This window comes from Nyctereutes procyonoides, unplaced genomic scaffold, assembly GCF_905146905.1.
Source record: "Nyctereutes procyonoides isolate TBG_1078 unplaced genomic scaffold, NYPRO_anot_genome, whole genome shotgun sequence".
In the NCBI taxonomy this organism is placed as follows: Eukaryota; Metazoa; Chordata; class Mammalia; order Carnivora; family Canidae; genus Nyctereutes; species Nyctereutes procyonoides.
Window position 1 is genome coordinate 12,304,523 of NW_026575034.1, and position 22,676 is coordinate 12,327,198.

Genomic DNA, 22,676 nt, shown 5'->3' on the forward strand with positions numbered 1-22,676 from the left:
ATTGATCACTTTCTGTGTACTTGCTTGTTGGCAACAAGCTCAAAGTGACCACCTACTTGATGGGCTTCCAGAGATGGTAGGAAATGCTCTCAGGCAAATCTTCTCTAAATTATTATTATTATTATTATTATTATTATTATTAAAATAATATATTAGCACAAAATGGTGGTGAGAGTGGAGGTGGATCAGAGGAAAAGGGGGGGGAGGTTTAATAAGATCAGAGCATCGTTGAAACTTCAAGGGAAGGTAGTGGTTACTGTGATGGCTCAGAAAGTGTCAGCAATGTGGCACGTGTGCGGCGATGTAATAGCCTGGGCTCAGGAGAGTGTGTGTGCCTTTGTGGTACATCGCTGTGCCTGCAGTGAGTGTGTGTGTGTGTGTGTGTTTAGGTGTGCACACCTCTGTGTGTGTACTGCGGCCAATCTCCATGAGAGGGTGACTTCACCTGTGTGCACTCGGACATTTTTCCGTTTTTTATTACAGTAAATGTAGCTTGAAAGCTGAGGAGAGCACAGCTTTTCCCCAAACACAGATCACATCACAATTTTTCTTTCAGAGAAAAGTGCTGCAAAATAACCTGCAGATGGTGAGTCTGCCTCTTTTTTTTTTCTTTCTCTTGCCATCTTGCTCTTTCTCTCTCTGTGTCTCTCTGTCTCTGTCTCAGGATCTCTGCCTCTCTCCCTCTCCGAGGCCCTATATATAGCTTAAAATGCTTTCGTATTTTCACACTTAGCATCTGAGACATCTCTGTGTTGCATAAAATAACACATTCGAGTTTGTAATTAGATCAGTGTTTCACCCCCAAGTTCTGCCTATGAAAACCCTGGACAGTGGTCCTCACCCCTACCCCCACCCACAAACATCACCAGGCCTGAGGATCCTGCCCTAACCCGGCTCTGGGTTCCAGTTTCCCCAGTCCCGGTGACAAGCCTCCCCCTGACCCTCTCCTGCTGCCTCTGACAGGGGTTCAGTGTTCCAGGGGCAGCTCAGAGCAGGGCACCTCATCTCCCCAGAGCCTCAACAGCCGCCTGTCAGGAGCCATGCAGATCTCTGAGCACAGCCACAAAATTCATTTCCCCAAACTGCCTCAACGCAAACACTGCCCAGAAGGAAGGGAAAGCCACGTCTCTTTTCCCTAAAATAAGAAGAACAATTTTTTTTTTTTTTTTTTTTTTAAGGAGGAAGAAATCGAGATGCATCTCTAACCAATCTGGACATGTGTTAGAGAATATTGTTGAGAACAATTAGGGATGTATGAGTGAGGGGTTTATTTCTCACTTGCTTGTCAGGTCAGAAGACAATCTGTTTATTTTCCCGCTACGATTTGATTCAATAAACTGAAAGGATGTGCGCCGGGGAAGAGGGTATGAACAGGATGTGTGCTATCAATTTGTCAAATAAATAATCGAGCTTGGAAACAACAGATTTTATTAATTAGACAGGATGGTGTATTATTACCATTAAAGTGTTATATTGCATTGATTTTTATATTTTACTCGGCTACTAATTACTGTAAAAGATTTCGGGAATGAAGCAAAATAAAAATCACGCAGCATTATACATAATGTAAAGGCAGCGTGAATTAATTTGCCCGCTGCTCCCTGCCTGCGGGCGGTGCCAGTGGAGGAGGCCGCGAGGGCGCCCCCCGCTGCAGGGGACCCGCACCCCGCGCGGCCTCGTCCTGGGGGGTGCAGCAGGGAAGACCCGGGTTCTCAGCTCCGCCCCGGCTGTGCCCCCCACCCCCTGTGATCCCTGTTCCCCCTTCTGCGCGCGGGGGCGGCGGGGAAGCGCAGGGAGCTGCCCCGGGAAGCGGTCGGCGCCCCCCTGCGCAGGGCAGGCGGCGGGAGGCCTGGCCCTGGGGACCCGCCGCCCTGGGGCCCAGCAGCCCGAGCAGCCCAGCCGCCCGGGGCCACGGCGCCGCCGAGCCGAGCCCCTGGACGCGCGGCCTGGCGCGGGAGCCCCGGGCCCTGGGTTCGAATCCTGCACGGCGGCGCGCGCGCGGTGGCCGCAGCCAAACCCCTGGACCTCCCTGGATGGCGATTTCTTCTTCAGTTAAAAAAAAAAAAAAAAAAAAAACCTATTCGCTCGGGATGTAGATTCCCACGCCGGGCCCTCGTTCCGGCCCAGGAGGCAGGGGGCAGGGCCCTCCCCTGCCCCTCCCCCCGCCAGGGTCCCCAAGGGCGCCCTCCAGGTCCTGCTCCGGCGCTGCCTCCCAAGTCCTCGCTGACCTCGGCTGGGGCCGAAGCCCCGGCCCCCCACCCCGCCCGCCCCACCCACCCCGGGGCGCGCATCCCCGGGCGCCGCGGCCGAAGCCCAGCCAGGTTTTTCTGCAGGCTGGGTCCCCGCGCCCGGCCCGGCGACGCCCGAGATTCCGCACGACCCACTGCCACCTACTGTCCGCGGCGGGGAACTGCAGGCGCGGCCCGCCCGGGGCAGCGGCGGCGGGAGGGCCCCGGCGTGGGGGAGTGGGGGAGCAGCGCAGCCGGGCCCCCCAAGCCCTGCTCCTCTGGCGCGCTCCCAGGGGGCTGAGGTGACTGGGGCCCTGCCCCCCTGGGAGGGAGCCCCAGGGCCACCCCCCCACTTGCTCCAGCTCCCTTGGGAGCTCTGAAAACCCTGCTCTGGGTGTAGGGGGATGGGGGGAGGTGCCGCGGGCCGCCAGACCGGACCGACCGGGGTTGCAGAGAATCCCTGCTCCGCACGCAGGCTGAGCCCTCCGCCTGTCCTGGAGGCCTGACCTCATGCTGAGTCAGGCCCGGCCGCAGCCTTCTGGGGACTCCCCGGGCCCGTCTGTCACCCTCGCTTAGGGCTCGAATTCGGAGCTCTGCTGTGGCCTTACTGGCTGTGGCATCTTAGGCCGGTCACTGTAGGTTGTGAGCATTTTTTCTTTCTAAAGGTTTTAGTTATTTATTCATGAGAGATGGAGAGGCAGAGACACAGGCAGCGGGCGAAGCAGGCCCCATGCAGGGAGCCCCACGTGGGTCTCCTGGATCACGCCCTGGACCAAAGACATGCTCAACCGCTGAGCCACCCAGGGACCCCACTATTTTTTTATTGTAAATTGGGACTAATCATGATATGCCTGCAGCCCATGGAAGAGGGCGGAGTCAAGACCCGTGGAAGCAGCCTGACACCTGCAGATATGTGTGCAGATTTTTCTTGGACATTCCAAAAATTTCTCATTGTCCCGGGCTGATGTTTGTGCCCGGCCCCCCAAGGTTTGCACGTTGAGATTCTAACCCCAAGGTGAGGGCGCCTTCAGGAGGTGAGTAGGTCACCCACCTGCCCAGGAGGGTGGAGCTCTCATGAATGGGATCAGTGTCCTCAGGAAAGACAGTCCTTGCCCCTCTGGCGGTTCAAGGTCACAGTGCAGAGACAGCCATCAATGAGGAAGTGGTCCCCACAGACACCCAGTCCGCTGGGACTGTGATCTCGGACTTGCCAGCCTCCCGAAATCCCAGAATTAAATGTTCGTAGTTTACAAGTGACCCAGTTTGGGTGTTTTGTGATCGCAGCTTTCATGAAGTAAGAATCAAGCTAATACAAAGCTGGACGGAGCAGAGGCCTCTGGTGTTTGGGATGGCAGTTGGTGGGCAGCAGGGGATGGGGTGGTTGGGAGGAGTGGGGGTTGGCAGGGCAAGGGGGGCGGGGAAAGTAGGGCATTGAGTCCTCCAGTGTGTCCCCACCTACCCAATGCTGTTTTCCCTCTTAGAGAAAATTCTTCGGGACGCCTGCGTGGCTCAGTGGTTGAGCATCTGCCTTTGGCTCAGGGCGTGATCCCAGGGTCCCAGGATCCAGTCCCTCCGGGGAGCCTGCTTCTCCCTCTGCCTGTGTCTCTGCCTCTCTCTCTGTGTCTCTCATGAATAAATAAATAAAATCTTAAAAAAAAAAAACCTCTTCTTTTCCTTGGCCTTATAGTTCATAATAAAGCATTTTAATGCTGCGTGCATTTGTTCCGTGTCCGACTCTCCGTAGACGGGAAGCCTCGTGAGGATCCGGGCTGTGTCTGTTCTGTAAACCGCTCCACCCCAGGGTCCAGCACTGTGACTGGCACATGGGACACAATAAATATTTATTGAATGAACGAAGGACTACGACCGTCCATTTAACCTGAGACCATTAGCTATCCCCTGGGCCTTTTTCGTTCTTCCAAAATAATCAGTCCCCTTACCCTTAGCCACAGAGAGCTCGTCTGCTAAGCCCTTCTTCCTTTTTGGGCTCTTTATTATACACTCAGGCACCCCACAGAGTCTCTTGCTTCTTTTTTTTTTTTTTTTTTTTTGAGAAACCACTCTACACAATCAGCAAAGGAAAATAAGTAGCCAAAATGACTTTGATTTCTCTTTGGCTTTGCTTTTTGATGTTATGAACCACTTTCAGCTCAGTTTAACCCTCCAAAGTACGATAGTGTAGAAGGGACTATTGTTCCCATTTTCCAGATGAGAAAAAGCGGGGTGAACTGACGCGCCCCATGTCACAGAGAGCGTGTGGCAGAGACACAGCTAAATTCCAGCTCTCGGGGCTCCCTGTCACATGACCCCAACCCCTCCCCACTACACTGTCGGTGGCCCCCTGCGCCCCCTGTACCGAGCAGTCCCCGCTGACCGTCTGGGGCAAACCACGACAACCAGTCGTGTTGTCCAGAAAATGACTAAGGGGAAAAATGTAAAAGTCTTGCAGGAACACTGTCTGTCCCCACGGCTGGCACTGACTTCCCTTCCAGTGCCATCGAGTGTCCGGGGGGGCAGCGCAACCCAGAAACCCCCACGGGTCCTCGCACCGGCCAGCTCTCTGACCTTGGGCGTCCTGGACGTCTCTGTGCACAAGGGCCTCACCTGTAAAAGGGGGAGACGAATAGGGCCTGCTGCACAAGGTTTCGGGGGGCTTCGATAAGCTGGCTCCGGGGGGGCCTTGTGCATGTTTGCGGACCTGAGAAAGAGACGACGAAGTAGAAGAGGAGAGAAGGGGACAGTGGGTACAGGGGGTAGGACCCAAGAGGTGAGGGCACAGTGAGAACGATACCCTGCTTGTCCCCAGTGTTTGGTTCTAATCCCCCCGTAGGAGCCACCCGACGGGGAGCCCACCCCTCTGCCCTGGGGCTGCGCAGCCTGGAGCAAGGCAAGGGGCTCTCTGGGCCCCCCAGCACCTGTAGGGCAGCAGCACCACACTGGATCCTTCCTGGGGATCCTCCGACTCCGGGGCTGTGGGTACGGATCCATCAGCGTGAACCTGATGTGGAGGCTCCCCACCACTTGAGAAGGGCGGGTGGGGTGGGGGGAACCCAGTGTGCATTTCCGGGGGCAGGCTTGGAACCTCACATAATGCAAGGGTGCACAGCACTCGCCCGTGGTTACTGGTGTGCGCCAGCCAAGGAGTTTCCCACGAGCTGGTATTTGGGCCGTGGGCTCCACCAAGCATTCGCTACAGATCCACCAGGTGTCAGAATTTGAACCAGGTACAGGGTAGAAAAATGCATAAGGGCGAGCTGTGATGTCAAAGTTCAAAGAGCCGCACGCACCTGGTCAGGTCCCGGGACATCCCGGTGGGCCCGAGAGCCCTCCTCAGCCCTCCCAACCATGGGGCGGGAGCTCCTGCTGGGGCCACAGGAAGGCGTGAGCCAGAGGAGGCTGCGGAGCCCAGAGGGAGGGGGGCACGGGGTTCCAGGGCCCGGCCTGCAGCACCACTGCCCCCCCTGCTGAGACCTCCGAAGGGCAACAGTCAGGGAGCTCCTGGGGTGGGAGCCCCAGGGGGACCCCAGGGTGGAAACAAAGAGAGGGCCTCTGGTGATTGCTCTCAGCCCCCTCTTTGGGCCTCCTGCCCCCCCTTCTAGTACTCCTTTCAGCCCCGTGTGTACTGAGCAGGTGGCTGTACCTGTGGCCTCTTCCCTCTCCCAGGGAAACCCTTGCCTTTGTGGCTTGATGGGGCCTATCTTTGCAACCAAAACTCCAGGCCGCCTCATCCCTACCTATTAGAACCCAGAGGCCTTATTAACCCAGCCCTGGGTTGCCTGGGATCCTGCCTGCCTCTCTCATTCCTGCTCCAGACAGCTTACCTGTGGCTGTTCTTCTCTTATCCCAGCCCAAAGGCCCTGGACTACTCGCGCACACCTGCATCTTCCCCATCCTGCTCCCTCTGCTGGATGTACTTCATGCATCCAAACCCTGCCCTCCTAGGCCCAGCTAAAGGATCACCTCCTCCAGGAAGGCCTCCTTGATCATCTCATGGCTGGAAATACTTTTTCTCTCAGAGAAATTCCGAGGGCCATGCTTCACAAACTTTATTTTGGATCTGATTTTTTTTTTCATATGAATCAGCTCAGGGATTTTGTGAAAATGCAACCTCCGATATAATAAGTCTGAGGGGGATCCCAAGATTCTGAACTGTAAGACACTCGCCCGTGACACTGATTCTTCCGGTCTGTTGATTGCACTGAGTAGCAAGTGATCTCCAACCGTATTTGTGTATTAAAATACGTATTAAAGCTCTAGATCCTGGGGGCCAGAGGTGGTCCAGGTTTTATGAGGCCTGAGCTCATTCCCTATGGAGGGTCCTTTTAAATATATATATTTAATATATATATTTAAATTATGTATTTAATCATATATATAAATATATTATATATATAATTTAATTATATATTAAACATATATATTAATCATATATTGATAAATTTATAACAATCATATACTGATATATATTTATATTGATATATAAATAATACATATTTATATTGATATATAGATATATTTATATATAATTATACAATTATATATAGATATATAGATAAATGATTTTAAATAAGAAATGCTGGAGCTCCTCTCCGGGCGCAGGAATGGGGTGTACAAGGGAAGGATGCTGGCGTATAAGCTCCAGTAGCTTCAAGGCGAGTCCATCTTTGCCTGGGTCCACACATTGGCAATCTCAGGAGGGTGGAAATACGTGTGCTTGATTTTGCTTTGTTTTCAGAATTTCTCCAGGTGAGTCTTAGTAGCCCATCTCCGGACTCACCAAACCTCCCCCCTGTGGGGACAACTGTCCAGAATTTCTTGACGTCTTCCTGCCTGTGGGTTTCCCTCTCTCCCACCCTTCCGTCACCCAAGGACCCCCCCCATCAGGCACCGTGCTAGACCCCTCCAATCGTGGGATCCAGGAAGGGTAGGCATCTTCCTCAAGAAGCTCGTGGTCTACTGGAGAACTGGACACAAAATGAACATTGCATCCACTGTCCAAATGCTGCAGGGACAGGAGGAGGGAGCAGAACTCCACCTGAACAAGAGTACAAGGCCAGGAGGTCTCCCAGAAGGGCTGCCATTCAGCAGGGTGTCGCTGAATTGCTGGGGCTTTTCAAGTAGAGGTGCAGATGCCTGAAAGAACACAGACTCTTCAAGAACCAACCAAGCTGGGGTGCCTGGGTGGCTCAGTCGGTGAAACACCTGCTTTCAGCTCAAGGCGTGATCCCAGGGTTCTGGGATCCAGCCCCATGTCAGGCTCCCTGCTCAGTAGGGAACCTGCTTCTCCCTCTCCCTCTGCCCTTCCCCCTGCTTGTGCGAGCTCTCTCTCTCTCTCTCTCTCTCTCTCTCTCTCTCTCAAATAAATAAATAAAATCTTTAAAACACACACATACACAAGGAACCAACCAAACGAACCCAGATGTGGTAGAAAAGGAGGCCACGGAGTAGGGGCCGGGGTTGGGCTATGACAGGTAGGTCTGGAGAACAGTCTGGACAATGGTCAGGGCCTCAGGAGTTTGGGCTCCCTAGAACAGTGTGGTGAGCACGGGAGGTGTTTGAGGACGGAGTAGCATGATCCGGACTGTGTTTTGCACACACACGCCTTACTTCCAACTTTTATTAGTTCTTTCTGTGGCTTATCCCACTATTAGATCTTTCTTTCTTTCTTTCTTTCTTTCTTTCTTTCTTTCTTTCTTTCTTTCTTTCCTTTCTTTCTTTCTTTCTTTCTTTTTCTTCTTTCTTTCTCTTTTCTTCTTTTTTCTTTCTTTCTTTCACTACTACTTCTTTTAAAGGAATCACTATATGTCACATAGTGTGCTAAGCATTTTAGTCTAATTCAATTGTCCTACTGACTCTGGCAGGCATATAAAATGGTATCGGTTTTACGGATAAACTGAAGATCAGAGCATTGCCCAAGGTAACAGAGAGAGAAAATAAGAAAAGCCTGGAGATCCAAGTGTTAGCACAGTGCCAGTCACACAGCAGGGACAAAAAAATATTGCGTGGATTGATAGTTGACTGCTGAGATGAAGACCTTCCCTCTTGAAGCCAATTTTGTAAAGCGTGTTTGGAGTTCCTGTGTCCTGGAAGCCCCCGGTTCCTTCCTCCTGGGTGTCCAAGCATATATTCCTCTGTGGTCCTTTCTGGCAGCCAGGCTCTTCCCCCGCATTCTCTGCCTCAGTTAGGGAAAAGGTATAGTGGTGGGACAGACCACAGAACTTTGCAAAGACAGTTGATCTGGTGATTTTATTTTATTTGTGTGTTTGTGGGGTCGGCGGATTTTAATTATGTTTCAAACCTATTCCCTTTCATTTAACCCAGTTCTTTAATTGCAATTAAGACAAATGAGCTAATTTTTAAAAATATTCAGTGAGTGTCTACTATCACCACTGGGAGGCAAGATTGAATGAGAAGCCCTGAGGATGCTATAGGCTTCTGGAAACATAGGATTTGGATCTGATATAGAGCCTTGATTTTAGTTCTCCTGGAATCCATCCCAATCCACTGTGAGATGTGGCTCCTCCTTCATGGTTTGAACACTAACCATTCCCTCCAGGGAGTTCAACCTCATTTGCCTGTTTTCATTGTCAAGAATAATGATGATCATGACCTTTCCTATAGTACGTGACAGTATTTTTGGTATTTCAGGGGATCCCCACAACTGTACAAGGAGAAAAGCAGAGTGAGAGCAGCATGGCTTCTCCTCGACGGAAGCTCAGAGAGGTTCAAACACTTGCCTGGGCCACACAGCTAGGAAATTGAGTCACTGAGTCCAGAAACCAATGTCTAATGTTTGGCAAGGTACAGTTCCAGGATGACATTATTGATGGGTCGCCTGGTAGGTGACCCATACTCGTTCCCTTTAACGGCATGCTCACTGGAGTGGGTCTCTCCTCCACTCACACCAATTAGTCTTGTCTCCCCAAATATGCTGCAAACAATTAATAGGAAGGACACTTCTCTTTTTCTTCCACTTCCCATGGATCAATGCGGCCAACCCTCTAAGAGCCACCATACTGCACCAGGGATGCGATGGAGATGGATACCTTCCTGCTCTCTGAGAGTGTACGGTCCAGGGCTAGAGTAATCTTTGATGACTTTTTGGACTTTTTACTATGTCCTAAGGTTTGCCTTCTCCATTTTTCAGGTGAGATGCAGAGAGGAACAAGGAACTATTTGGGTTGGGGGATCAGATTCCCATGGATTCCCCAGAGAAGCTGACCCCGGACCAAGCCAACACAGATGACAGAGCAGAGAAGACAGACAGAGTCCAGCTCAGCTCAGCCAACCACTCGTGCGATCTTAGGAAGGCTACTTGCCTCTGAACCCAGCTTCTGCACCTGTAAAGCAAGGGCGCAGCAGCCAGCCCCCAGTTTTGCTCTAGGGCTCAGCTGGCAAAACGAACGTAAGGCCCGCAAATAAAGAGCTGACCGGGAGCAAGGGCTCAGTACGTGGTAGCTGTCACCACGATTCCTGTGACTCGGTGGCAGACGTGGCCCAACTGGGCATCATTTACGTGCACGATGCTTTGGTAGTGCCCTCTGCCTGAGATGGTTCCTGACGGCGAATGCTAATTCCCGGCGAAATGCTCTAAGTTCTCCACGCCGAGCTGTGCGCGTGGCCAGGAACTGAGCCCCCCCACCAGAGGGCCCATTTCCATGACCAGCGGATGCCAGTGTCCCCTCGCTGGAAAGGGCGACAGGCACAGCTCAGGACACACCAGCCGCCAACAGGCTTCCGAACCCCGCCAAGCCCTCCTGCCCACTCGAGCACCAGTGGCGGGGTGGGGGTGGGGGTGGGGGGGTGACTGTGCCATAAACACACGTTTGCTTTCATTTGGCTTAGCTGACTGTGTGTTTTGTTAAACAAATTTAGGTTTGGAAAAGATTATTTTTGGTACACTGCTGCATAATTAGATGAATTTTCATGAGTTTATTCTTGAAATAAACTTTGAAATTGTCCATGTTTTACTGTTTTTTAATCATCTGCAGATACTGTTTTTTGAGACTTAGCATGGAAAAAAAAACCTTGTTACATATCAGTTTAATTTAGATTCAAATAAAATAATTTTTTGAATTTGCAGCAACAACAAGTCTGCGAAAGTGGTTGTAACTGGTGCTGAGTTGTTTGAGGATCAAGATAATTACAGTATAAAGGATAAGAGAGAATATAATATCCTGGCATCCAGTGCCTATTCAGCTAATCCCCAGCCCTTGACAGATGTTCAAACACAGTATTTTTAAAAGCTGACTTTTAAAAAAACAGGGCGAGTCACTTATTAGATATAAACAACATGATAAGAAATTCAAAGTCTGACATCCCTTAGGAACTGTCCGTGCCGGGAAGCGGCAGCCGCAAGGTAGAGAGTCAACCGCGCGGCGCTCAGGGCCTTGCCGGATGCCTGGGCTGGGCTGGGGGGGGCGGCATCGCGGGGCCCCCCACCTCCCGGGTACAGGCCCCCCGCACCAGCCCCCTGGGAGGAAGCCACGGGGAGGCCATCCGCCTGCGATGCAGTGGCGACACCCCTCTGGCCAGGATGTGGGCAGCCAGCCCCAGGATCCCGTGGCCTGGCCTTGGACAAGGGGGACAGCAGCCCCAAAGGAAGGCCAGGCGGATGGAGGGGTCAGAGCAGCACCCTTGTGGGCTCGAGGATCACGCCTGTCTTTGGCCCCCGCCGCTCCTGTCCGCACATCCCCCTGATTGCCTCCTGAGCCTGCTATCTGCTGAGTGCCAAGGCCACCTGCGGACTCTCGGGCTCGGGGATGAGTAAGACCTACCTCATCCCTGCCCTGCCTCTAAAATCGCAGGGCAAGGGGCAGCCCGGGTGGCTCAATGGTTGAGCACCTGCCTTCGGCCCAGGGTGTGACCCTGGGGTCCCAGGATCGAGTCCCCCATCGGGCTCCCGGCATGGAGCCTGCTTCTCCCTCTGGCTGTGTCTCTGCCTCTCTCTGTGTGTCTCTCATGAATAAATAAATAAAATCTTAAAAAAAAATAATAAAATGAAATAAAACCTCAGGGTACAGCAAAGGAGGGCAGGCACATCCATCAGTCACCACGATTAGTGTCACTATTATCATTATTAATGATTGAGCTTGGTGTGTATACTAAGCTTCCGTCCAAGTGTCCTTACGAGCCTCCGCAAGGACGTTTTGGAGCAGCCACTGTTGGCAGGGCCACGTTACAGGTGGAGACTACAGCTCAGAACGAATGAGTACGGGATGAAGAGGCTCCAGATGGGGGAGTGGCGGGGGGGGGGGGGCAGTGCTGGCAGAGGGGGGCCGCAGGAGTCTTCCCGGAGGGAGACGGTGGGATCCGAGTGGGGGCTGGAAGGACAGACGGAGTCTGCAGCGTGGAGATGCTGGAGAAGGGCCTTCCGGGCACAGGGAACCTCGCAGGGAGACAGAAAAAAAAAATAATTAATTAAGACACCAACTGCACCACAGATGGCACCGAATTACCTGTTTGTTTGATTCTCTATTTACGTGGGGTTCACTGCGGAAGGCGCTCAGCCCATCAGGACGCACCAGCGGACTGTGAATGCTGTGCCTTCCTGCTCTGCGCCAGCTTGTCACCCGGGGGCCTTGACACTGCTTCTGTGTGGCCCGCGGCTCCGAGGTGACCAAGTGTCCTGGAAAGAAGACTTCCCTCAGGGCCTGCGCCCCGAGTCCTGCGCTTGCCGCGAGGGGGGCGCCTTCAAAGGCGAAGCACCTGCTCCACCTGCCTCTGTTTCCACCTGATGCTCCGCGACACGGCTCAGGCGGCTAATGGTGATCTTTCCCCCACGGCCAAGAGTTGCCTTATCGGCATCTTACTTTAAAACAATTGCAGAAAAGGATCTTCCCTTATTTTTTATTTATTTTTAAATTTTATTTATTTATTCATGAAAGACAGAGAGAGAGAGGCAGAGACACAAGCAGGGGGAAGCAGGCTCCACGCAGGGAGCCCGCCGCGGAACTCGATCTCGGGTCTCCAGGATCACGCCCTGGGCTGAAGGCGGCACTAAACCGCTGAGCCACCCAGGGATCCCCGAATGTTCTTTAAAAGAAGATCCTGGGCAGCCCCAGTGGCTCAGCGGTTTAGTGCCGCCTTCAGCCCAGGGCGTGATCCTGGAGACCCGAGATCGAGTTCCGCGGCGGGCTCCCTGCGTGGAGCCTGCTTCTCCCTCTGCCTGTGTCTCTGCCTCTCTCTCTCTGTCTTTCATGAATAAATAAATAAAAATCTTAAAAAAAAAAATAAAGAACAGTCGGTCCTTCCCTCCGAGCACTCGCCCTTGCTCAGAGACAACGTTCCTCCTCGCAGATCTGCACCCAGGGCGAGGGACAGGCTTCCCGGGTCGTGCAAAGAGCCCAAGACAGGCCCCGAGCTGCGTGGTGGCCCGGCTGTGACCCGCCTGTGCCCGGGATGGGCCCAGCTAGACCTGGCTCGCTGTCATGTCCTTGGAGCAATGGAGGAAGGGGCGGGCTGCTGAGTGTGACCCGCACTCCCGGAGTTTGCCAGGTGGGGAGTTCTTGAGTATTTTCTGGGGACCAGACGCTGGCCCCCTGTGAGGAATAGTGTGGGCGGTCTGAGGCCTTGCCCATGGGGGCTACTGGAGGTGATGCGGGAGCACAGGACAGGGAGACAGCTACCCCTCCATCGCTCGCCTACCCCGGGCACCGCCGCATGGAGCAGACCCCCCGCGTGGTCTCAGTGGCATGCTCTCTTGGCAAGCTCTAGAAAGACACAGCGCTTCCAAAGAGCGGCCCTTCCAAGAACTTCTCAGTGCTGGCTTGCATGGTGGGAGGGGGTGAGCCTGGATCGGGGTGCACACGGGGCTGCGCTCCCTCTCTGCCAGCTCCCCTAGAGGTGTCCGCTTGCCCACCGTGCAGGGTGTCCTGCACCCTCCCCAGGGTTCCTGTGACAACCACAGGGCTCAAGGGACCAAGGCTCTGGTTATTGTCTTCTAACCCTTTGCACACATCTCCTTCTCAACAGTCATCTCAGATTCTCTGAGCTCATGCTCAGTTTTTTTTTCTTTTTTTAAAGATTTTATTTATTTATTCATGAGAGATAGAGACACACACACAGAGAGGCAGAGACAAAAGCAGAGGGAGAAAGAAGCAGGCTCCCTGCAAGGAGGCCGATGCAGGACTTGGTCCCAGGAGCCCCATGTGGGACTCGATCCCAGGACCCCGGGATCATGCCCTGAGGTGAAGGCAGATGCTCAACTGCTGAACCACCCAGGTGTCCCTCATGCTCAGTTTCAAAAGCTTCCTGTCATCTCTCCCAGAATAATAGCAACCAGCCTTCAGGGAGTGTTTAGTTTCCATGTGTCACCTGGTGTCATTTGCACCCAAGCCTTAAGGTGTGGAACTTGAGGTGCGTACACGCTCTGAGGATAACAAATACCTGTCCTTCCTCACTCATAACAGGAATTTCACTAAAGAATCCTCGGGTGAGTGACAGACTGAATGAATGAATGAACAGTGGAAGGAAAGGAGGAAAGGAAGCAGATCACCCAAGAACATAGGACAAGAAGTGCTCACACACCTACTAATTGGGGAGATGACTTTTTTTTAATAATAAATTTATTTTTTATTGGTGTTCAGCTTGCCAACATACAGAATAACACCCAGTGCTCATCCCGTCAAGTGCCCCCCTCAGTGCCTGTCACCCACTCACCCCCACTCCCCGCCCTCCTCCCCTTCCACCACCCCTAGTTCGTTTCCCAGAGTTAAGAGTCTTCCATGGTCTGTCTCCCTTTCTGATATTTTCTACCCATTTCTTCTCCCTTCCCCCTGGAGAACCATTTACCATTCCAATGGTCCTCAAAAGAAAGCAGGGGTAGCCATCCTTATATCAGATAAACTGAAATTTACCCCGAAGACTGTAGTGAGAGATGAAGAGGGACACTATATCATACTTAAAGGATCCATCCAACAAGAGGACTTAACAATCATCAGTATATATGGGGAAATTACTTGAGCAAATTTTTTTTTTTTTACCTCTCTGGGTTTTTCTTCTTCTGTTTGTAAAAAGAAATTACTGGCGCTCAAACAGTAGAAGGGTATACATGGAAAAGCACTTTGATTTGCTTATAGCAAGCGCTCATTTGTTGTTCTTGTTGGGTAAATCTAACCTAAATTTTTACTTGGTACAAGGGCTAATCCCTCCTTTCTGTGTGGTCTGCTTTGGGGCCAGCATCAGAATCCCTAGGAGCAGCATGAAAATTCTGATGTGCCCACATGCACCTACCATAAAAACCACAGATTCACATCATTCAAATAAAATAAACAGCTGTCCAGTCTGTTCTTGGTCACCTCCAATAACAAAGAGTTCACTATTTCTCGAGGCATTTTAACCCATGCTCACTCAATCCTAATAGTTGACCGGTTGCTTCTTGCACTGGGTTGAAATTTCCTGTCTACCTCATTGGGTGAGGAAACGGAGCTTTCTTGGTCTGAGCTTCTGCTTTGATCTAATTGGAATGGAAAAGTATAGACTCACAGAATGTCAGAGTTTAAAGAGAATTTAGAAACCTCCTGCTCTGGGGCCCTAATTCACAGGTTAGGAAAATCTATACATGAGATCCAACCTTTCAGTTGGTTGGAAAAAGAATTTTATCATTCAAATTGTTTGTCTAGACTGCTGGATTGAAAGATTTCTCCTTAGGATTCACGAAGGGGAAAGTCACTTTGGCCTCATGTGTACAAAATGCCTATTTCAGAACTATCTCTCTCAGACTAGTTTCTGTGGTGCTTGTAGTACATTGTGGCAGTGATGGCTCCTAATGGGTTCATGCCATCCTGCAGCCATGCCTTTGGGGAGTCCCCCCATACACTTATCTGGGTGTGATTGTATGATTTACTTTGGCTATTGTGGCACAATTTGAAGAGTGCTTGTATATTGGGACCTAACCCTCTATTGCTTCCCTGGCAACCCCACCACTACCCCCGTGTACTCAAGCCTGGACCAGGCTGCTGGATGATGAGAGACATGTAACCTATTGCCTCCATCACCCCAATCAACAGCCAGTTAATTCCCAGAAGCACAGTCACCTCGCTGGCTGGCAGTTAACTGTAGGCAGGTGAGGGAACCCATTTGCAACCAGCAGAAGAACCGCCCAGCTGAGTCTAAACCAAGTTGGCGACCCTCAGGGCCATCAGCTAAGCAAATGGTTGTTGTTTGAAGCCGCTTAAGGTTTGGGATGGTCTATTGTGCAGGGGTCCTCTAAATTTAATTCCATAAGCCATCCCTCTAACATGTCCATCAGTTCAGAACAGTGCTGGCAGTGAGTAGGTCACTAGTTACAAAGTTTAAAACTCACAAGAGGAAGAGTTATTTTACTTTTAATTTATCTTTATTTTACTTTTTAATTAGCAAAGTTCGTAGGTACGCAGAGATATACATGTACATTCTGAGGTCCCGAGATCCTCTTTAGGTCACAGGGCCAGCAGGTCATCAGAAAACTAAGGATTTAAATTTGGACCTGGCTCCAAATTTTAAGCTCCAATATTTTAATAGAAGCTTGCCAGACCTTGGATCAGGGCCTCCCCTGGTCGATCTCTGTGCTGGATTCTTGAGTATGCTCTGAAGTCTAATCTGCTACCACCCCACAAGAGTGGGAACAACCATTATGTGGCTGTCACAGAAGGAGGGGGAGGAAAACAATCACGGCAGGCCATGCACCGATAATTCTGATCACTAAATTGACCATGAGTGACCCCTAACTGTGTGCTAGATATTTTTCTAACACTTCACTTGTATTATCCGATTGAATCCTTGCCACAACCAACTATGGGTATTATTACCACCTCCACTTTGCAAACATCTAACTAACCCAGCCACGTAGGTGAAGAGCAAAGATTCAAACCCAGGACAACATATGCTGTGCTGCCTATTGATATTTGCTCAGGTGGGCTTCCAAAAACCAAGTAGCCAGAAAGCCCACAAAATTATTTGCAGCTACTCGGGCCAGTGCTATCTGCTCTGTGCTTGAGTTGTTAATGCATCGGTCTTAAGTTGAGGAGTTGTCGCTTTTTCTCTGCTCATTATTTTTAAAATTACCTCTGTGTCATCCGTAGGTTGCTTCTCAAAAGCTGGAAAAAGGAACATGGTGGCCAGCCCTAGGGCCTGGAGCCCCATAGCAGAATAAAAGCATATCTCAATGTATTTTTATCTCTGTGGTAGTCACTGTGCTGAGTCACCTCTACGTGGTGTACCTCGAGGATTCCTTACCACCACCCTGGAACGTCATTGCGATTCTCCTCACATTACAGATGACACTTAATAGCAAGTCCCAATCAATGGAACCTTGGAAAAAACCGCATTTTACTACGATTGGGTACTTTCCTGGTGCCACAAAATAATTTGCCCTCCTCAGCTCGCCAAACATTTTTCCTCTAATTTTATGTGCTTCCTTCATTTACTTAGCAAACTCTTTTCCATAAAGGTAAAATCCTGTTCAGAGAAAACTGCAGGAACATCCAGATTGTTTCATTGAAAGAAATTCTGGTAGAATGAATGTGTGATTGCAATTCTCATTCCTAAGCTCTGAGCTTGGAGAAGGCAAACTGGTTCAATGTCCTGGACGAGTCCCAACTCCAGTTGGGCGAGCGGGCCCTCTGACATTTGTGATTTACTGTTCAGATTCTCTAACCCCATGCACGCAGCGTCTTCCTCATTTTCTTGTTGCCCTTCAAGTTCTGTTGGTTTTGTTCAGATGTTTTTAATGAGTTTGTCCTGCGGCAGCCAGGGAATGGCTAACAAGTCTTCTGGGCCCTTAAAAACCCATTAGAATGTTATTTCTTACAAAGTGAAAAACTAACCTCATGCCAGATGCAAATAGGGCTCAAGCCATCAGAAATAAAGTTTGATTCTGAAAGAAAATTCCACTGAGACATGAAAGTTTTTCGGCTTGGAAAAATAGTCTTTGATGTCTAGTCCAAGTCGGCCGTCTGATATAATTATTAAGAGTATACATCGGCTTGGGTTCAAATCCACTCTCTGTCACTTCCTAGCTCAGTGATCTAGGGCCAGTTGCTTCACCTCTCTGTGTTTCTGTTACATCACTGAGAAGCAAAAATGATATCTACCTCGTAGAACTATTGGAAGATTAAACACTGTATTACAGGCATAGAAGTTAGGATCTTGTTTTGCCTCGACAACCAAAAAAGTAAGTGACTTAAATTAGTAGAGGCACATTTCTCTCTCATTTAAAAGAAATTCAAAACTTGACGATCCTCTATTGGCAGGGCAGCTCCATAGTTGTCGGGGGTCCAGGCTTTGTCTATCTTGCTGCTCTTCCACCTTTGGCCCTATCTTCACCTCATGAGCCTCATGGTTCAAAAAGGCTGCCTGGCACCAAATCTCAGCCTATATTCTAAACGGGAGGTGGAAGGAAAGGAAGAGGGAACAGAGGGCATAAAGTCATGTGTGTCAAGTGGGTCAGTATCTGTTGAGGAAATCTCCTGGTAGTTCCAACCAATAATTTCTTGGATGTTTTGGGGCTTCCTTAGCTGTGAGGGAAACTGGGAAATGATTTGCAGTTGGACATACCACTGTTCAGAATGAAAATGTGGGGTTTTGGCAGTAAAGATGGGGAGAACGCAATCCGATCATTAACCAGCAGTCTGGTTGTAACACTTACCTGGTGTCTGTTTAGTTGGCTGTGAATTCGGTGGAGGCAGCCTGCCTGGCGGGTGGGACGTAGCCTTTGGAGTCCAGTAAGTCCAGCTCCATCTCTTACTGGGCATGACATCTTGAGCATTACCGAATTTACCTATGGGCCTCAGCATTCTTGGTTGTCAAACGCAGTTCCAAGTATTGATCTTTGGGGAATTCTGGGGGAATCCAGTGAGGACCAGCATTTAAAGGGCCTGACACATAGTAGATGTTCAGTAAATGTGAAGTCCCCTTTCTCGGCCGTGCCGAACAGAAATCAGGGGGATCATCACCTCCCGCAGGGCCCAGAGAAGTGGTCAGAAAGCTCCCCGAGAACAAAGCTGCTCTGCCCCCAGGTTGCCTGCTCTCTGCCCACAAAGTGGTGAAGTGAGTGAAGCCAACCCTGTAATCAAACAATACCAGATACTTTAATTATAGTTTTTTGCCATCATCCGAATCACTGTTTTCATGTGCATTGCCGTGAATTAATCTCATAACAGTGGTGTTAATTTCCTGATGGATAAAGGAGTGTTTCGGCTACCGAGGTGTTCCACAGAGAAGGGATGGAGTTCACATTTAATTAGCTCCTACTCTCTGCCAGGCACTGTGCTGAGTGCTTTATAAACCCTGTCTCATTTTTCTCTCACAATAACTCTGCTGGTGGCTGTTACCACCGCATTTTATGAGTGAGGGCGCAGAGACTCAGAAATGTTAAGTAACGTGCCCGACATTACAGTTCATGCAAATCCCAGAACTGGGATTCGAACCATATTTGTCTGATGCCAAAGCTCACGTTCTTGCCACCATATCCTGCTACCTCCCTGCTTTCCCAGGCCCTAGAACCAAACAGCTTTTATTCATTTTATTTATTTTTTAAAGATGTTATTAATTTATTCATGAGACACAGAAAGAGAGAGAGTGGGAGGCAGAGACCCAGGCAGAGGGAGAAGCAGGCTCCATGCGGGGAGCCCGACGTGGGACTCGATCCTGGGACTCCAGGACCACGCCCTGAGCCAAAGGCAGGGGCTAAACTGCTGAGCCACCTGGGCTGCCCCCAAACAGTTTTTAGAACAGGACTGGTTAAAAAATAAATAAATAAATAAATAAATAAATAAATAAATAAATAAATAAAAATAAATAAGTAAATAAGGAAAAAAAAAAAAGAACAGGACTGGTGAGGCCTCTGGTGGGAGAGGGAAAGGAGGACTGGCCTGGAAGTTGGCTCACTGCCTCTGAGTCCTGGCTCTGACTTCCCACCTCTGGGACCTCTGTAAGTCATTGTCCCTCTAGAGCCTCATATTCCTCTCTGTACTAAGAGGGAGCAGCCAACAGCACGGTCTGAGATCTCTCTCAGAGTCCACAAGAGACAGTGGAGCTGCGCACCCTCGTTTCTGCATGTTCCAATATTAAACACACCTACTGTGAACTAACCTTCGCTGGGAGGAAGATGAAGCACAAACAAGATGTAGCAACTGTCTGAGGAAAGTTAACCTGAAATCTGGAGAAAGGGCAGATTTCATCTAAATATGTGGAGATACTTGGAGGAACTTTCTAGAAATTGCATTTATCAAAGGGCTTCGCGTCGCTGAAGGAGGTCTTCCACACATGGCTGGCGACCACACGATGACGGCACAATTATAATACTGAGCGGTTGGACAAAAGGGTATCTGAGACCAAATGCAGACCTGATACATGGTCATTAGAAAAGGATTAACGACACAGTCACAGCCAAACTGAAGTTCCCCATCCTCACCCCTGCCCCCCCCCCAGTTCCAATCCCCAGGAACAACAAATAACAGTGGTTTTGCCTTCCAGATCCCTCTTCAAGATATTATCTTACCAATCAAGTATTCTGAAATTTCTATTCATCCCTCCGTGGTGGCTCACGAACGACTGCCCTCATTCTTTTTATCAGCTGCACGATGTTCTGCAGACAACAGGGCTGAGAATCATCACTGCACACAGATTTCCCACGTTCCGTCCCTTTCTGCATTCCCTGCATCTCACCCTCAACTCTGCTAAAGATAGCATTCCTTATTGGTTCAGATTCATTTTGCAAGCTTATGTATGGTCCTGTCTTCTTAAAAATCCATACCCAGCTCTGGGAATTTTTCTCTTTTGACATCTGCATTTCCTGTCTCGCTTCAGAAAATCCTTATTGTTCTGTCTTATTTAGCTATAGTCACAACAAAAGTGTCTTACAAACCACCCCAAAATGTAGTGGCCTCAAACTGTAATCATCCGTGCATCGATGGATTAAGTATTAGCCAATCTAAATCAGGCCTGGCTTTAAGCTATAGCTTGGGTTCAGCCCTGGTCCACCTGTCTCTCATCCTCCTTGGATCAGTGGGCCGGCAGGGCGTGTTCTTTTCACGGCCATGGCAGACACACAGACTAGCTCGTGCACCTGCTTATGCCGCATCCGCAGCATCCTATTGGAAGGCAAGTAGTACGGCCAAGACCAATGTCAACTGGGGAGGAGAAGTATTGTTTAGATCACACTGGGGGGAGAGAAGAATATTATACCCCTAAAATTTAAAAACAATAATCTCATTTTCTTTAGCTGTTTTATTGTTTGTTTTTTTTTTAAGATTTTATTTATTTATTCATGAGAGACACACACACACACACAGAGGCAGAGACACAGGCAGAGGGAGAAGCAGGCTCCCTGCAGGGACTCGATCCCAGGTCTCCAGGATCACACCCTGGGCCAAAGGCAGGGGCTAAACCACTAAGCCACCCAGGGATCCTCTGTTTGGAGTTTTTTTGTTCAGTTATTTCTCTATTTGCATTGAATGACGTGTGTGTGTGTGTGTGTGTGTGTGTGTGTGTGTGTGTGCATCCGGCATTAAACAAGGGAGTGACCCTAGGATGTGGTGTCCGGAGGTGGGCAAGAGTGCTAGCAAGGGGTAATTACGTAATTATGAAGGATGAGGCTCCACTTTCCAATCTGGAAACCTCTCCAGTGTGCAGAGGTTTATGTAGACATTCATCCCAGTCAGAGAGTCGATCACGGAATATATGAAGGGGCTCTCTCTCGATGCCGGAGAGCTTGTTAAATGGAGGGATTTATATGACCTTGGTTGTAGGGCTTTGGTTGATAATGGAGAACTCTACTCAGGCTTTAGTTCCATCAAAGTACAATCATTTCCACAGAAAACCCACAAAAGGCAGGGCTAACGGACCAGGGGTAATTTGAGGTTCAAAAACTGGAAAAACAGGGGCACCTGGATGGCTCAGTGGTTGAGCATCTGCCTTTGGCTCAGATCTTGCTCCTGGGGTCCTGGGATCGAGTCCTGCCTCGGGCTCCCTACAGGGAGCCTGCTTCTCCCTGTGCCTATGTCTCTGCATCACTCCCGAATAAATACATAAAATCTTAAAAGAAAAAAACCACCCTGGAATACAAAAGCAGTAAAGAGACATCCTGTAGGCTGTCATGCAGTGTCCTTCATTGTGTCTGTCCTGGGAGGGACATGCCAACCTCCCATGCCAACCTCGGGAAGAGAGAGGCTGCCCAATGGCCACGAGCAGGACAGCGCAGTCATGTGCAGCTGCTCAGCCAGGCAAGCGTCTGGCTGTCCTTCAAACACACAGGCTTGAGGTATTTGTTCGACACCTACTTAGCGGCGAGGCTGAGCAGCGCCAGGGCGAAGGGGTGGGAGTGAGACCCAGGCGCTGGGCTGGCTTCTCCTCTGCCGTAATAACCATTCTGCTTGGCCCCAAACTTGCATGCTTCCCTTAGCAAAACACAGCCCCGCAGGTAACCGGACTCATCATCCGCAGGCCGCTGTTTAGCACAGGTTTGGGGGATCCTATCCGGTACCGACCCACTATCCCTTTGTCGTGAACACTGTCCTAGGTCGATGGCTCTGCTTTGTTGACGCCACCGCAGGTTGCTATCCCATTCAATAGCTGTCCATAGCTCACTGCAGCCCCTGGCCCATCGTGGGCGGGGGGGGGGGCAGCCTCGGGGGTGGAAGGCACCAGCTACAGCGGCCTCACCACTGGGGCTGATGCGGGGGCCTCTCCACGTCTACACCACAGTGGCTGCCGGGGCAGGAGCCCGACAGTAAGTCAGCAAGCTAGGCCGGCTCTTACCCCCCGCCTAACCGCCTGGCTAACCTACTGCCCCGGTGCAGTGCTAGCTGCCCTCTCCCCAGTCGGGGCCCGTATGTGGAAGTCAGACCCTGCAGAAAATCTTCTTTCTCTTTGCCCTACAGCTCATCTTTGGGTGAATGCAGGAAGGTCGCGGGAAGAAGGCGTACATGGGATTTCGCGACATGGGTCTTGTCAACCCGAGGCTTAAGGGGTTCAGGCACGTCCCCCAGGGTGTGCCAGGCTGCATCTCTGCTCCAGCAGTCCAGGGGCTTTCTTTTTTTTTTTTTTAAGATTTTATTTATTTATTCATGAGAGAAATAGAGAGAGAGGCAGAGACACAGGCAGAGGGAGAAGCAGGCTCCATGCAGGGAGCCCGATGTGGGACTCCATCCCGGGTCTCCAGGGTCACGCACTGGGCTGAAGGTGATGCTAAACCTCTGGGCCACCCGGGCTGCCCTGGGCCTTTCAACCACATGCTCTCTTTGAGAGGAACACCCTGAAATACAATCTGTTCCATCATCTTCTGTTTCTCTCAACCTTTTGGTGCCCCCAAGACATTGGCGACTCGCACACCTTCCCACAGAGCTCCCCCACTCCTGCTTGAGCTGGGACCACGCAGGCTCATCAGACCTGTAGAAGCCACAGCTCCCACCCTCTCAGCATCCTTCCGAAGGCTCAAAAGGAGCCAGGCCTTTAGGATTGCGGAGG